The 17,939-nt window shown below is 40.3% G+C and overlaps 1 protein-coding gene across 4 annotated transcripts in view; it reads left to right on the top strand.

Moving 5' to 3' along the window:
• The window catches only part of NUP93 (nucleoporin 93), a 105,457-nt gene that overhangs the window by 45,265 nt on the left and 42,253 nt on the right, over positions 1-17,939 (top strand). The gene's annotated exons all lie outside the window — the stretch shown is intronic.

Here is a 17,939-nt window from a genome sequence, read left to right as displayed (position 1 = left end):
GGTGGGGGGGGTGTGTGTGTGTGTGTGTGTGTGTGTGTGTGAGAGAGAGAGAGAGAGAGACAGACAGACAGACAAACAGAGACAGAGACCCAGACCCAGAACTACACTGACAGAGAGCTCTCATTCTGAATTTCTGAAATTTGGGACTGCAGTGAATTGCCCTGGAGGAATATTTGAGGAGAGCTGCTTCCTCCTCCCATTTTAGCCCATTCCCATTAGTAACTGCACTTACTGAGGAACTACTTCCCCAAAACATGTTTAAAGTGGAAATCTTACTTCTGAAATTACCTTCACCTACCTGCCTTAAAGTTTCTGGCCCACTTCTAAACCGTGTTCCCACCCCTTTTGGCTTATAGGCTTACCAAAGCAGAACCCTGTTCTGGGCAGCAGGAACTCATCAGCTTCTCAGGCAGAGAGCTTTCTTTTCCCTGTTGTTTCTTGACCCCTGAGCAGACAAGTCTGCATATGAGCAACAGAGAGTGGACCTTAAATTTGTTTTACTGCTAAAAAAGATGTGCAGACATCCTCTGACTCTTTAGTGACTGGATAAATCTAGTGGTCCTCACTTAATACTCAAGGCGAAATGTCATTGATAAAATTAGCAGGTTGCTTTTTCATTCTCAGCTGATTTGTCAGGACAGATCAGCTGTGAATGCCACACCACTGACTTTGGCTAGGACCATCTCATTTTCCCAGAACCTCCTTGGCTCTAGATGCAACTGAGAAGGAAGCCGACTTTGGGAATTGAATACTGTTGGTAATATTGCTTAGTCACAAAGAAGAATTTGGTGCCTCTGCACATTGGCCAAGAACCACCTCAGCATCTCCCTTAGTACCTAAGGCTGCAATTATCTCAAGGAACTGAAGAGATTTGAAAGAACAAACAATAAGCGAAAGTAATATTTCGCTCCCCTTTAAGTAGATGCTTCCATCTCCCTGGGTGGGGCCTAGTGAACACTAATGAAAATCAATGGTTTTGTTGCATGCCCATTAAGGACAGCACTATGGTAGGCACTGATGACAATTAGAATAAACATAAATTCTGGATACTGCCCCCTAGAAGCTCATTGTTTTCTACCTGGAGAGCCCAGACTAACATTCCTATAATAGGGTCAAACTGTCCAAGACAGTGTAAAGTGACTGGCAAAACTGAATGGGAATGACATGAGACTCTACATGCCATACGGAGTTCAGAGGAGAGGAAGGGGGTAATGACGAATGACTTCAAGGGTGATTGGGGAAGATCCCCTGGAATAGTCAGGATCCCAATAGGCCTTGAAAGATTAAATGGGCTTAGCTTGCAGGAAGTGAAAGAAGATATGAGAGTAATAACCTGAACAAGGTCAGCAAGGTGAGAATAGAAGTTATGTGCTAAGAAATAAAGTCTGTCAGTGAGGGGGGGATCAAATGTGAAAGGAGTGACTGCCAAGCAGTGAAGTGTAGGCAGTACATGCTGTTAAAAGTTTTGGAGTAGGTAAATGTCAACACGGAAGGAGGGAGGGTGTGGAAACACTTATGGAAGTTAGCGTGGCCAGTGGAAGGATACCTGCTGTGGTGTTGTTCAGAGGCAATTGCAGTAATCCAGGCACAGTGATGATGGCCAGGACCAGGTTGGTGGCCGAGAAAACGGAGAGGAAAAGATGTGTGAGAGACATTTGGAATAAAACATCTGCCGCACTTGGTGCCTGATGGGCTTAAGAAGGATGTTCAGAAATAACTCGAGGTTTGTGGCAAGAGAAGGATTGGTACTATTGGTCGAAGCTGAGGAATTAGGAGGGTTAACTAGATTGAGAGTTGAGATTTTGTTTCAATTTTTGATGTTCTGGCAAGACATCACCATGGAAATGCCCCTGAAACACTTTAAAGGTAGGATAAGAAACACTGCTCAGAAAATAGCTCCAGACAGAATTTTCCAGAGCCACTGGTCTAGAGATAAGAGTTGTGGCAGTGCAAATGACTGTACAGGACAGGAAGCATAAAGCATGGGGCAGGGGACCAAGGTGTCAGCAAGGAGAGAGGAGCCGGGAGGAGGTTGGTGATGGAGGCTGGGAAGGGAGCTGGGAGCCGGCTGTGCCTCAGAAGACTAGCAAGTAGGGTACAGTGACTGCCCGACCTCATGTGGCCTCTCATTTTTAACTCTTAAAAGCACTTACCCACCAGTGATATTACCTGATCTTCCCAGCAGCCCAGTGAGCCTGGCAGAAGGCAGAACACAGCTAACCAGCGTTCTGTAAAAGTTTGATTTCTGGGTAGAGCCCTGCATATTGTTAATGTACTTTAGAGCTTTACAGTTGTGCACTTGAACTTCACCTAGTGATTTTTTATTTATTTTATTTTATTTTAGTTAGTTAGTTAGTTTTGGCCGCACCACGCAGCATGTGGGATCTTAAGTTTCCCGACCAGGGATTGACCCCATGCTCCCTGCAGTCGAAACATGCATTCTTAACCATTGGACCGCCAGGGAAGTCCCCACCTAGTGATTATTATAATTCTACTTGAACCATAGAATTTCAGTGGCTTCCTTTTTCTATTCTATAATCTTATTTGTTAATGGTAACAGGTTTGTTTTTTTTTTTAAAGGAGTATTAATGCCACCCCTTAAAAAATGTCTCCTCATCTTTGGTGTGTTTCAAGCATGGGCCTAAGGAAATTGGAACTGTTTTCCCCGCCTCCTTTTTTTTTTTTTTTTTTTTTTTTTTCCTTCTTAGATGTTTCAAGCTAGTTAACTACATGAGGGAGAAAGTCTGAGAGTCTTTGGAACCTGGATATCTTAAGTTGGAGGAAGTATTCCTACTATTTTCGGAAAATTTTTTCTTTCTTTCTTGGTCCTATACCTGTACTTTGCTAAGAAGTTCTTTAATGGACTAATTGGGAGAATCTGTAGAGAGATGGAAATAAAAACAACAAACTTGAAACTTCTATTAAAGATTCTCATTACAGTGAATTCTAAGGAACTATCTAAAGGCATACTTTGTTGGAATTTTATATGGAATACTGTTTAAAAATTCAAGCCCTCACCTGAAATTTGGAGATCTTTCAAATACACAAAGACCTAATACACTTTGGTCATTGTGGTAGTAAGATCCATCTGTCTTTACACTTGGGTGTCTACATTTTTTACATAGAGTGTGTGTGTATCTGATGTACAAATTAGCTGCCGTTGTAGTTCAGAATGGTGCAGTGTACAGAGGATTTTGAAAAGATCGTATCAATCCCCTTTGGTAGAAAGAATCAGACATCATCTTTGCATTTGTATAAGCAGGCGCATTTATGTCCCTTATATTAATAAGTGCTAAGTCCACTACTTGTCTGTCCTTTTCTCTTTGTTTTAGTTTTTGGTGCTTAGGGCTATATAAAGCCAAAATACAGAACTAAACAATGGACTACCAAATAGGCATTTAGGAATGGATTAATTCATCTAGTGATAAATCAGTTGGAAAAGTACCTCCTTTGTAAGGTGGCTTCTGTCCAGCGTTTTAATGACCTCCACATACTTATTCGGGCTTGGAGTCTGAGGCAGGTTAGTTAACACTTCTCAGTAGTCTCTGCTCCGAGGTCCTTTGCAGTCAGAATATTCTGCAGCTCATCTGGTCTCCTTGGGATATTCATAGATTGGGGAAGACTGAGGCTGAGCTGGTTTATGGTTTATTCTAGCATAAAGATATATCCTCTGAATGTATTTCTTTGGCCTTAGTGGCATGGAAAAATGTGGCTCCATGACGTGGGTTTTTTAAGTAATTGAAGGGGGTTTTCTCAGTCCGGTGTAGTGAACTTCAGATGTCTCCCTCAGGAATAGGTCTTAACCGTCAGTGAAGTGGTTTGACTGTAAGCACACTGGGGTCTTTGAGTTCTTTTTTTTCTTGCCCCTTCCATCCCCAGGCAGAGACTCCTATTGCTGCATATCCGCTGTGTTCCAATGCTGTATTTATTTGATCAGAAACAAAAGAGTTTGCTTCTTGCACTGGTTCAGACAGAGGTCCCCCAGGATTGTCTTTTGTTCAGTAATTGGAGCATAAGCTGAGCCTGGTTAATTTCAAAGCTACCCCCAACACGATCCCTCTCTCCCTCCTTGTGCGGTTTTGAGCTGCTAGTGCTATCTTGTATTGGGTCTGGAACAAAAAAGCTTGAGTTGTTGAATGTTAGCTACAACTACTGTGACATCTGCTGTGGCACCAAATAGCACTGTTGGTGCAGTTAATTTTAAGTTAGGAGAAGAAACAAAACTAGAAAGCTCTTCAGCTCTTGTTAACACATGCACCTCCAAATTATGCATTTGGTGCTATCACAATGAATAAAACAAAGGAAATCATGGGTTGATTTTTATGTTAGTAACATAAGTTCTTTCATTGTTATTCACTGTTCAGACACCGGTGTGTTCTTATGTTCATTCTTTTTCCCTTTAGTTTTATTTTTTTCAGTGCAGAAACGTCTGAAACATCTCAACTATGAACATTTAATTGGCAAAAGTTCTGATGTAACAAATACAAGTTGATAATATTAGTTATTTATCTTTTAAAGCAGCAAAGTCTGTAACCTGGTTCTGCTTCTTTAAATACCAGAATGATTATTATAGATGAATAAGAACCTTAAGTAGCCAAATTCTAGATACTAAGTAGCCAAGTTAATATTTGTATAAAAATGTGTTGTGAAATTGGCAAATCATGTGTCCTTCAGGTTCCGCAGTATAGGTATTGGTTTTGCAGCCAACACATTGCATCGTAGGGTTTGTGGGTTTTGTTTTTGAAGATGGAAGGGTCTTTTTCTCGATTTTTCTTTTGCAATCTGCACCATAATGACCGTCCACTACCTTACTGGCCTGACTTTAATCATCTGGTGCCTGGTTCTCAGTGCGGTTTCATCTCTGCTTTTGCACAAGCTTTCCTGTAATTGCGCAGTTGTTTGCTGCATTGAATTTCTTTTAGTGACAATAAAAAACACGTTAGTATTTTGATGTAGTCTTTAATTTTCAGGTTATACATTAAAACACGGAGGAAAAAAAATCCCTTTCTGAGGAACATTTTAAAAACCATTACGTTAGTATGGGAATATTCATTATTTACACATCATATATTTTTCCCTAAATGTTATACAGAGAAGTGACAGTTGAGCTGAGCATATGTTAATAAATGGTCTGCATTTTCCTGTGTCACTGACAGCTTCATTGGCTGTATATTCCTGAAATGCAAATAACCTCGGTTCTGTTCAAAGCTGTAATTAATCTGAATAGTTATTTAAACAGTATCGAAATATTTTAACTACTGAGAGGCCAAACATATAAGATGGTGAATTTACTGTTCTGTTTGAAGGACAGTGCACTTGATGAGGGTACAGTGATCTGAGATGCTTGTGGATGTTGGATCTACAAATTCTGTAGGCTAAAATGGCAGAATCTGCCTGCTGCTGTATAAAATCTTTTAACCACCATTTATTTTAGCATCATGGCATGTGCAAATTCCTGCTGCTCAGTTAAGGGACCAGCTTCACAACTGGTGTTAAAATCTGTGACCACAGAACTGCATCACAATGCAGCAAATGCATTTTCCACATTAACCAAACATGACAGCTGAAGCGATTATTAACCATGCAAGATGTCGGAAGTCATCAAAAATTCACATCAGAGTAATTGCAGTGGCTTGGGTCAAAAAAAAAAAAAAGTATCATAGCATTCCTTGCCTACATGTTGTCTCTCCCCCTCTTAAATCTTAACTTGGTACAGTCCGTTAACAATAAAATACCCTTCTGTAACCTATAAACTGTTACTCCCATCAGTTTGTGCTTTCAAACTGATGGCTGACTTCTCTGAATTTGTGTGGAGCAGCACAAATAATGATGCTGCGCCCAGGGGCTGTGTGCACCCTTTTTAAGGGGGGATCCTGCAATCTCATTGTCTAATTAGACTCTTTAGTGCTTCAGTCATATCAGCATTTGCAGGGTGTGCTCTTTTCCTTTTTCTTCTTTCTCTCTCTTCTCTCTCTCTTTCCTCTCTCTCCTCTCCCCTCCTCCCCCCTCTCAATTCTGGCTGTTCAAAGTGGGAAAAACTTGAGCACTGGTTCCAACAGAGCTCATCGCACACAGAAGGTATGGAAGAGCTGCGTGACCAACAGCGTCGACCGGTCTGTAACTCCTTAAATTTGAGAGCTGCAGGTAGGATTGCCTATGTTTCGTAAAGAAATTAAGATTATTGCACCCTAGTAAATACATTGATAGCATGTAGTTGCAGTACCTCTGAAAGACAAAAGTCTCGGTTTGCTTAAAATTTTGAGATGAATTCAGAAGCATTTAACTCATTCAATAGAAAAAGTACTTTGATTCGTCTGAGAATTATTCAGATTTGTGCCCTGTCATTCTACATTTTTCTTAAAAAAAAAATCTGTTGGGTGGGGCAGAGAAGCATTTGCTTAAAGATTTAAATAGTTGGTTATTTAGGATTTTTTCAGGCTTCATCTTTAAGTAGTAAGTAGTGTGGTCTTTCTTTAGGATTTTTTTGAAAAGATGCATACGAAGTGCAGAATTCTTACAAGAGGTAAAATATTAAAATAGAATTTTTCTTTGCTAAAATCAGATCCTTCTTTGGGATTGTAGGTGAGTGTGTGTATGTGCGTAGAATGCTTTCCCAAGGAATTCAGTCATTTATATTTTGTTGTAGGGAAAAAGTACTATTTGATATATCTGGAATTATCTCACAAGAAATGCTTTAGCATAAGGCTTTAAAATGTGGATTCTTAAGTATTATCAAATGTAGGTGATTTGAATTAAGATAGTTACTTTTCATATCCTAAATTCATCCTCAAAAGAGTGTGATATGAATGCTTTAAGTATACTTCCAGTTTTTGGTGCAGAGAATGTGATTTGTGTAAGTGAAATGAAAAACTTCCCAAGTCATGTAAGCATTATCTGGAGGGTGGTAAAATTATAAATGTTGCCTATACCACTTTTAATACCTTTATTAATATCAGAGATAAACTACTTTTAATTCAGCATTAAAAAGCAGCTTGATTGTTGTTTTCCCTTAAAAACAAGCCCCCCCCACAAAAAAAAAAAAAGACAGTGATGTATAGCTTTTTACCCCAAGGAATGTATTTGTATCATGGGACCTGTAGGGTCTGGACTTCTTTCCGAAGCATGGACTTGGAAACTGCTCACCTAGTTGAGAGATTTAGCTCCCTTCAGAGGTGTGGGACTTTCTGTACTCTTAACAATAGGAAGACTTGAGGAGCTGTCAAGTGGGGAATAGAAGAGAGCTGCTCAGGGAAGGGAGAGGAACTGTGAGAATTTCACTCGTCTCGGCGTTGGAGGTCTGGATTTACTCATGACTAAGATTCCTTTAAAACTCTGACCCAGTGCAGCATTACAGAGAATTGATTTCTGGGATGAGACAATGAGCTGTGGTTTGCATTTTGTAAAGATGGAGGAAACCTCTAACACTGACCCTGTATGGGAGATGACTCAGTTATCCGTGCCTTGGTACAGTCGCAAATTATTTTCCTTTGTCTGAAGTGGGAGGATGCCAGTGCCTTCATCAGAGCTCCTTAATTTAATGTATGGAAAATGTCTCAGCCACCATTTTTAACAATTAGCTGTATCATGGTTGAGGTGAGCTGGGTTCTGAAGGCAGCTGCAGGGCCATTTCATTTACATTAGGTTCTGTGGCACGAGAGCTTTGTTACTGTAAAACTCAGAAAATGAAATTGCACACTGCATAAAAGAGTTCTGTAGGAGGGTGGAGAGCATTCCCAGAAAGAAAATGGAATCCTTTTGTCTCCAGTAAGTATTTCTCATACTCATAAAGTGGTGGGAGGTTGAAAATTTGTCTTTGGTTGAATGGGCAAAATAGACTTTAAAATGAATGCTGCAAATATTAAAGGTATAATACAGAGATTGTTAGGTGTATTTTTTAATGTATGTGTTAGAAACCAGGTGTGATATATATTGGTGTGTGTATATATATATATGTATATATACTTGAAATATAGGTTTTGTGAGTGGTTTTAATACATCCTTTTAATTAAATATTCATTGGTAATTTAAGTTAATGAGAGGTATGAATTTATCAGTAGTCAAAGATGAAAATGACACTTGAGAGAAAAAAGAAATCTAAATATGGTATATTTAAGAGAGTCCAGGCTTTTCACTGTCTTTTATAGTTTATTTTCCATTTATGAAGAAAATTGCTGGATTTTAGGGTTTTTATTGTTTCTGGTTTTTTTTAAGAAAATGCTTCCATGTTAATGATCTATAATAGCTGATTAAAATATATAAGAAAAATGTTTTAACAAAAGAAGATTTTATCTTGAAAGATCAGTAGATTGAGGGCTTTCACTCTCATTAATGGGGATAATTTTTAGTGCCTTCTGTTTAATTAATAGTTGTGACTTCAAAGCTACTTGTGGAAAACTCTTGTTTGTGATTGTAAGCTTAGAAATCTTGATTCTTAAAATTAATTGGTTTTGACTCAGCTTATTCCTTTGTTCCTTTATGCTGTTACTAAGAGGAAACAAGTGGATTTTAACTTTGATTTGTGTGTTTATCTTTTTAAAGGCACTTAACCCTGAGGAATTTATAGTAAGTGTATTTTACAGTAAACTGTACCATGAAGAATTTGCTCAAAATGCTTTAGTAGCTGTTTCAGGAGTTGAATCTTCACAGAACTAGATACCTTTTAACTTGATATCAAATTGATAAAGCCAGCTGTTTTTCCAAGTCTTGTTGCACTAGCTGTTGTTCATCCTGCTCACTGAATGCTGTTTTCTCTAATTAGGAGATGTCTTTGAAACTAAGGGAAAGGAGGATTTTCACATCTGTCTTTTCATTGAAATAAGAAGGCTCAGTTTTCCTAAGCCCTGTTTAGAATCCCACAAAGATTCCGTAAATCTTGCATTAATCTTATGCTTGTAGCATAAGAGCCTAGATCTCCATATAATTTTGTTAATCCTGAGAAGCACATGTAATATATTAATTGTTTACTATATAATGGAATGCAAAGGGATTCTTTTCCTTTGGTTTTTACAAGGCTTGCACTTTGAAATAAGACTTTTAGGGCAGCAAATTAGAACTCCATTTTAACTGCATCTTTGCTTGCATAAATGTTTGGTTGGATGACATAAAGGGTATCACAGAGCCTTCCTTTGAAATTTTTAGAGTAAAACTTGGCTGAAGGTTCTGGTCTTATTTTCTTTCTCTGGCTTTCTGTAAGCTGTGTACCAGGTACTCTGAGGACATAGCAGAGACCCAGTTGCTTCCCATTTTCTTTGCCCCCATCATGGTCTACTCAAGTTTGGCTACTCGGAAGAGGCTCTCCTTTCTGGTACTTGTAGGGGATTCTTAAACCTCTTCAATCTGAAATTTTAGCCTGGCTGGTAGTAAAGAGTCAGGGGTTGGTTCTTTTTGCTGCAAAAAATATATTCATACCAAACCTTTGAATGCTCTGGCAGTGCCAAAATGTAGATAAGCAAGCCTGTTGGCCAGCCCGCTAGGAGACATTCGTGGCACTAAGATGGCAGTGAGGAAGGAGTAAAATGGCGTCACCAGGAGCCCTGTGATAAGAGGTGGACCGCACGGGTCATTTTCCTTCAATCAGATTTGAAGATACCTCTAGCAGCACTGCCCTGCCAATTTACAATTACTTTTTATTCTGTTAGAGGATAGAAGTTTTGAGGTTTTCCTGAACTAAAGACTTAATTAGCACTTATACCTAGATAGCTTCTGATTGTTGCTTTCAAGAAATTGGTGAAAAATATGGATAAAATAAAATTTTAAATAGCTGTTTTCTATTAATACTTCTGAATTTCCTTGCTTTGTGCTTTCTTCTTTTTTTAATGGTGAAAATGTACTCCTTTCAATATAGGATGAATTTTCAGAAAACAGGACAGTATGCTTCTCCTTTATGGCAAGACGAAACTATCATTCCTATGAAAATACTTTGTCTTTGATTCTGATTTTTGTTCTAGCTCTCTGTGGGCTTTGGTTATTTTAAATATTAAATATATGTTGGCTGCCTTCAAAAACAAAGTTTATTGTATTTCTTGTGTGGTTTTAAGGTATTTCAGAAGTGAACTATAGTCATTCATGACAATGCTAATTTCTTACCTGTTCCCACCTCTCATGGAGTTGGAATTTCTGGAGCTGGCCTTAGAGTTTATGTAGTGCAGTCAGCTCATCTTACAGTCAGGTAAAGCAAGGTTTACTGTCATTAAACAGCTTTCTCAAGGTCATACATCTGGAAAGCAGTCAATTTTGCCTAAATCTAGGCCATCAGACTCGTAATCTGTGCTGTGCCTCTGCTTGCATTTGACTCTTTCTCTTTGTGGACTTACTGGTTGGTGATGGATCTTATGGATTGAGCTTACAGCAAAGTCTGTCTTTGCTTTAGCAACCTACTCACAGAGATGTTCCTTCGCAGTCTTACCAGAAATGGCTTATTGAGCTGTGCTTGGAGTCCTCCTGGTCCTTTGTTGTAGGTGATACGCATTTATAACCAAACAATTAAAACAAGATATATCCTGCAAGTCAAGCTCTTTAGGTTCACTGTGTTGCTCCACATGAAGGGCGAAGTGCTTGTCTTCTGGGATGGGCACAAGCATTCTGACATGTCCTCCCAGCAGATCACTCCTTTATCTCTACGTCCCACAGTGCAGGGTTGCCCCTTCTCCTCCTAGTGTGCATGAGCTGGGTGAAAGGTTTTAGCTCCCTGTAAGTTTGGGGCAATTTGTATTTGAAAAGTGGTCTTGCCCTCTCCTTTCCTGTTGCTTGTATTTGCCATTTTAGCTAAGCAGTGTTTTATGTTTTCTGTACCCATGGTGACAGTGGTAGTGCATCCTGCAGTATTCCCTCAGCTCTGACAAGGCAAAGTCAAAACGCTTCCAAACTTAATTAAGAGAGTGTGAAATCCCAAGTACTGTTAGCAAAGGGGTACCATGACAGATTCCATTTAAGGCAACGGGAAGTTATAAAGGAGAAAGTCTGTTGTTTTAGTGGTCTCCAGACAAATGAATTTTTGAAAAAGAATTTCTGAATAAGAAGAAACTGCAGCAAAACCAAAGCTCCGTTTTCTGTGACAGCCATGATGATCAGTGCTCCAATCCCATCAGCATAAACAGTGCTGCATAGCGGGAGGAGCTGTGATTTTCGACTGCAGTGTAAATGACTGACACCATGTACCAGCAGGGAATTAATACGACACGTGGTTCCCAAACATTGTCTTGACTAACGGCGTTCCTTATGCTTGCTAAGTAGAACTCAGGCTTAATCCTGAGTGCTGTGGAAACCAGCCTGGCAAAAACCACTCAGCTCCCACCTGACTGCCTCAGAGACACACCCTCTGCTGTCTGTCTTTCTCATGGCCCCCAAATCTTGCTTTTGTCTCCTGTTTCCAAAGGGAAAAGACACTAGATCTGACAAAGCAGGCAACCTGTATTTTTTTAAAATAATACGGGGTTATTTTAATAAGTTCTTTCAGAGTGGTTTTGGGGGGCAGTGGGAGGGGACTTTGGCCATGATAAAGGCCGTGATTGATGCATTCCCATTTTTATATTGCAGTGCGGTTTTAGTACTCAAAGTTCTTTGAACGTGGACTAATCCATCTCCAAGATGGAAATCAGTTCCCCAAAGACATATTAAAACATTTTTATCATCCCTTAGTGTAGCCTTCTTATCTTATCTTTCCATCACCTAAGAGTGGCTATGGGATTAATATTTTTTAGATCTGTTCATACCTTTGGGTAAGGAGAGGGTTCTTAAGCTGATTTTTTTTTTTTTTTTTTTTTTGTGGTACGCGGGCCTCTCACTGCTGTGGCCTCTCCCATTGCGGAGCACAGGCTCCGGACGCGCAGGCTCAGCGGCCATGGCTCACGGGCCTAGCCGCTCCACGGCATGTGGGATCTTCCCGGACCGGGGCACGAACCCCTGTCCCTTGCATCGGCAGGCGGATTCTCAACCACTGCGCCACCAGGGAAGCCCCTTCGGCTGATTTTTGAAGCCACACATACTTTGGCACACTGTTTATTCCATTTGCAAAGCTAGATTGAAAAGTTTTCTCTTTAGAATCCTCCCTGTTCTTGTTTCCCCAAAGGGTGGCTCTAGCAAGTATGCTAGTTTGGGGCAGGGTGGGGCAGGGGTACGGGTTTGGGGGGCAGGGAGAGGAGATAAAATGCTCAGAGTTGCTGTCCTTGCTTTCTCCTGTGGGGCCACCTCAGCATTCTGAGAGCAGTTGGCTGGCTGCTCTCCCTCCCTCTCTCCCTCCCTCTCTTGGTTTCTAGTTTTCTTGCTCCTCTCCTCCCTTCCCAGGAGTGGAGAGAGAGGATGGCCAGCAGAGGTCCAGCGACTGCAGCATGGCACATCCTGCTGCATCACTAGGGTGCAGGCTCTGGCTAGTTTTCTGGAAGTGGTGAGGTATCAGTGCTGAGCAAGTCACATCCTCTCCCCAGACTTCTTGTGACCAGCAGGGGAAAGTTGCTTACACAACCCTGAAAGGTTATTGCAGGGCTCTGCTGGATTTGGGAGGAGGGGGCATTTCTGCTGAAAAGCATTTTCCCTCCCTAGTTGACTAAATGGCCCTCATTTTTTATTTTACTCATTTATATTATGCCCTTACTACTTGCTCCCCCTCTCCATGGAGTCTCCCAATAACTGAGCTGGACAGATGCTTTCCTTTCCTTGATGGCCAGAGATAGATAGCAGGGATGCCCTGGGCCCTCTAAAAGGGACAGAACTGGCTTTGCAGTACAAGAGACTTAAATGGCCCTCACAGGATTGCAGACCTTAACCTTGGCCTTATTCTCCAAGCGCAGCAACCAGATGTGCTAAGCAGCCCCAGCTTGATGCCTTGGTGTAGAACTAGGAAGAGGCATCTAGTAGTTATATGCCTACATTGTGTTGGCAGGGGAGGTGTGCTACACATCCTTGCACCCCTCACCAGTGCCCTACAGAAATGACATGTCCCCATTCTCAAAGGTGACCTTCTCCTTCTGGATCATAGTGAGTCCTACTTCTTATATTCTTTCTTTACCCAGTGATGAAAATCTTAGAAGTTTGGGTGTTTGTTATATGACAGTTATTTCCTCCTCCCCCTCCCTCCCCCTTCCCTTCCCCTTTCTTTCCTCCCCCACCTCCCCTTCTCTTCCTCCCCTTCCTCCTCTTCCTCCTCCTCCATCTTCCCTCCTCCCCCATCTCCCCCCTCTCCCTCTCCTAAGATGGGAAGGCTAATTCTTGAAGCTGTAGGCCTGAGGTCCTTGCTCCTTTTCCTCTCCCAACTCCCTTTCCTCTTCTCTCTCCCTCTCCACTCCCCCACCCTGTGCTTCTTTTTGTTCTTTCGTGGGATGGAGAGGATAATAGGGAGGGATCCACAAAGGCTATTAGATGGACTTACATGAGTGGCTGTCTCGAAGGCTTGTGGCTTTTCCAGAAGGCACAGGGGAGACGGAATTGTGTCACAGTTGTGTTGGCATGGCTGCAAGAGATCAGGCAAGCCAGTACACTTGAGTTAGAATGCTGCCGGTAAGGCCCTAGGTGGGCCCAGGAGGAAGCACTGCTCAGAGCTCTGTATTCTTGGGTTTAGAATCTCTTTGCACACGTTGAGTTCTCTTCAGCCTGTGAGAATTTGTAGACCATCTTGTAAACCAATTTGGATTATATGGGAGCAAGTGATTTGCTTTGCCTTAATGGGCCCAAATCCATCATGTAATTGTGTGACCCTTTGTTTAGGCCAGTAGCAGAAACCATGTATGAAATGGGACCCTGCAGCCTAACAGTGACAGATGGCCTGGTGTTCACACAGCACCAAGGTCTGCCACCTGTGACTCCAGAGCTGCCTGTAGGCCGATGGGTCTGCTGAACTGGAAAATGGTGGGACAGACTCCACAGCCACTCTTGCAGGGTCTGCTGCCACCTGCTGAATGAGGGTGGCTAGGCTTTTGCATAAATGCACAGTGAGAAATCATACAACAGCATTAAAAATGTATTCCAATTGACAATGTCAAATCTGCCAGCTTAGCACTGCTTTCTGCAGGGGTATTTTTTGAAGATATATATATATATCTATATATAGATATATATAGATATATATATATGTTAAAATTAAATTTTAAAGAGATATATATCTTTTAAATTTAATGCAGTCTGAAAACCTATTTTATTTAATGCAATCTGTGAACAAACAATTTAAAATATTAAAATTTTGGTAGAAAACAAGCAGTGGAACTTACTCTGAATATCTGAGTTGGAGAATAAAGCTTGGATTTGCTATTTTGTCTGTATTTCTTACAAAGGGAGATTCAGTCTCTCTTGGGCCTTTTAAGCTGACGTTTTATATACTCTTATTTTAATGCATTGAATATTGATCTAATAAAATAACCAGGCATGCTATAAAACCATATGAATGTTCCCCAAATTTTGAAAATGCCCCAAATTTTAAATTTCTCTGTTCATCTTTTGGGCTTTTATCTCTTTGCACCTGAAAAATTCCTTGAGGGTTCTCTGTAGGCACCACAAAGGGAGCTAATGAAAAGCATGTCCACACCATCTGATAAGCCCAGCAGCTCGAGTGCTGGCGGGATTTCTGTTGTGCTCATCTGAAAACAGTATCTTGCTTTGTCCTTCCTCACTTTCTCCTTTAGTAGCAGTTTTACCTTTGTAAAAATTTTACCCAAGAGAAGACTTCAGAAGAGGTCATTCGTTCAGAAATTGGGAAGAAGGTTTGGGAGAGGTTAAGGGAGTGGTATTTTATTCAGAATGAGCTCGAGCAAAATAATGGGTACAGCTCGTATTCCTGTCTTGACAGAAAGTGGACACTTCTCCATTTCACTACCTGAAGTTCTAAGGAATACTTGTAGTGCTTATTGGAATTCTTGTTTCATCTTGGAACAGACCCTCTTGATTATGCTGTTTTTTAAGTTTATTTTTTGCCCTGCTTATTTTTCCTTTCATTTTTCATTGCCTTCCTAGCTCCTGCTTGTGTCTTGGCAATGTTTTTTCCAACCACAGTGACCATTAACTACGGTCACTGCTTACTTGTGTTAATATTATTTGGATTTGGAATGTTGGTTATTGACTTCCTATAAATTTGTATATATTTTATGTATTAAATGAGAGAAGAGACAAGATTTTTTATAGCACTCACCATGTGTTTTTGTCTCATGTCAGATACCTTCTGATAGGAAGTCAGGCCTGCTATGGCTGCCTCACTTTACATTTTGACAGGGTGGATCGCCAGTTGGTCTGTTGAAGGGAAGAGACCTAGAACAGTCTTTTGTGTTTTGAGGGCCATGTAAACTATGGCTTTTGTTTTGTGGGGCCAACTTAGACTAATTATTTTATCTTTTTTGTTTTATTTTTTAATGGTTAGGAAATCTGTGTGTGCTTCAATTCAAACCGTTTACATAACTGTTCAATAAATCACTTATTTGTTGTTGGTGGAAAGCAAAGAACTGTGAAAGAATGCAGGCTCTTGTTTGCCATCGTGCTTTCCTAGCTAAAGTGGATACTAAAATTTTTCTCACAGAGACCCTTCTTTCTTACAGCTTTCACTTTTGGAAAGCAAATAAGTGAAGAGAATTTGGCCATTTGACAAAAACAAACATCCTTTGCCCACTCACTTTTTCTACAGTCATTTATATTCTGAAACCCAGAGTCTTCGTGGTGATTAAAATAAGGCAGTTTTTCATACTTGTCTTTCTCAACCGGAGCCATTTAAAAGCCAGTTTGGCTGCCAGGTCCCTGAGATGTGACTACAGTTTTGATAAAGAGACTTGGCTTACCTTGCAGTTACATTCTGGGTTGTTCTCAGACAGCATACATTGCAAGGCAGCCCACTTCCTCTGTTAAAGATGGAACATGTGGCTGGAGATATTGCTTGTGCAGGTGTACAGTGTTTATTGTTCCACAGCAATAAATAATAATAATATTTTGGAACACTGTAGAGTTGGCAGGCTAGAACAGTGATTTCTCCAGCCTTTTTGTCTGTGATCCATAGTAAGAAATACATTTATCACCATGACCCACTTCATACATACAAATAAGTATATATAATTGAAAGAAAGTTTCACAAAACAGTATTTACCCATACCACATATCTCTATTACATTTTATTTCATTTAAAAAATGCTGGTTGATTTCATAACCCAATTATGGGTTCTGGCGCACATTTTGAAAAACACCATTCTAAAGGGATGCCCCAAACTTGTTTTATTCCTCACCTAGCTATGTGAAGTAGGGGAGGAAAGGAATAAATATGCAAGCGTAAAATAGCTGTCTAGCTCATCTTGACTTGCATGGTAGAGTGGAAAAAGGTAGAAAAGGGGTCAGAAAATTTGGATTCTAAGTCTGAACTTGGCTACTTACGAACCAGGTGACCTTAATATGAAACCACAGTGTTTTAGAGTTGATAGAAGCTCTGGAAACCATCTCACACAGCCCCTTAAGAACATACTTTAAAGGATCATCCAGTTAAGTACTATTGAGAGACAGTTTATTTAGCATTGGGTTAAAAGTAAACCAATGAACCAAATGTGTGTAACACACTTAGCACAAAGTAATCACCATATCCGTATAAGTGTTGGCTCTTACTAGTACTGATATAAGAATTAGTATTCTCTGAGCCTTCAACTTTATCATCTATAAAGGGGAACTGATAACTGATGAAGAAAACAAATTTAAGGATATTTTGCTCCCCTCCTGGACTCCCATCCTTTTAGAGATAAAAGGAAATTTATCTTTATTTTCTAAATTTAAAAGTTTACTATTCCCTAAGTATTTCAGAAACAGTTGGTCTTTTGAGAGTTAGAGCTGTGTTTGAATTCTGCCTCTGCCTCTTCCCTGGTCGGAAACCCTTGTCATGTTAGTTGAATGCTAAAATCTGTTTCTTACCTGTAAAATGGGATTGGAGGGGGAGGGAGGAGAATGGAGTGATCATGTCTACTCTTTCATATTGTTTAAAGATTAGCAATAATGTCTTTAAATTGCTTGGAGCAATGTCTGGCCCTTAATTGCTTCTTGAATGGGAGCTATTATATGTTACAGAAAGCTTGAAACCAAAACCCATTCAAGGAGTAAGTTAGAAGAGGGTCTGTTTCCAGGACTCTGGCAGAGAGGAGCGGTATACAGATGGTAAGTCAGGGGTAGTTATCTTACTTAGCAGGCCTGCAGATGTTTATGGAATGTTCTTTATTGAGTGGGCCAGCAGTAGAAGGGCTGGGTGGGAGCACTTGTTGGCAAAAAGAGGAGATATTAATGATGAGGTTCTATTAGGGTCAGTTAGATGGCTGGCATCTCCAAGTAGGAAGTGAGCTGTTGGGCATTCACTTTGACCAGGAGTCTTCAGTGTGGCAGGGAGCCCCACCCAATGAGTGAGGGCACCTCCTAGTACACTGTTCACACCCCAGCTCACCTCTATAGAAAACCCATTTTCTGATAAACTATAAAAATATATGTCTGAGATGAGGGGCCTGAGAGGTGCCTCACAGGAGGAGCTGGAAGGAAAGGAAACACACACAGGGAAAAGGGAAGTAGAAGAGATCCGTGGGAAACTTGGGCTGAGGCAGATATTTTCTTGCCCAACTTATTAGTTCTTTAATTTGTTATTCTTCCTTAAGGTATATATTCTTTACAAGAAACTAACTGCCACTAGATGGCACACGCATCCCAGCACTATTCTGACTGTATATTATTTAAGATTCTTTTCAAAAGATAGGTCACTAATACGTTGTTTTTAAAAATAAAATATGATAGGAGGGGACTATTTTACATAGGTTACATAAGGAATAAATGATGAAAGAAGGAATAAAGGATGAAAAATTAAAATTCAAAATCTATATATTTTGTGGGCTTGGTTTGTGCTATAGAGAAAGCCCAGTTGTAGAGGTGCATAGTGGCTCATGATATGTAGGTGATGTCTGTAATTTGATTCTCATGCACAAATGCTTCATCTAATTTTTTTTTTTTTTTTTTTT

This window comes from Physeter macrocephalus, chromosome 17 (assembly GCF_002837175.3).
Source record: "Physeter macrocephalus isolate SW-GA chromosome 17, ASM283717v5, whole genome shotgun sequence".
NCBI classification, from domain to species: Eukaryota; Metazoa; Chordata; class Mammalia; order Artiodactyla; family Physeteridae; genus Physeter; species Physeter macrocephalus.
Note: the sequence above shows the minus strand (reverse complement) of the source record. Positions and strands in the feature narration are given on the sequence as shown.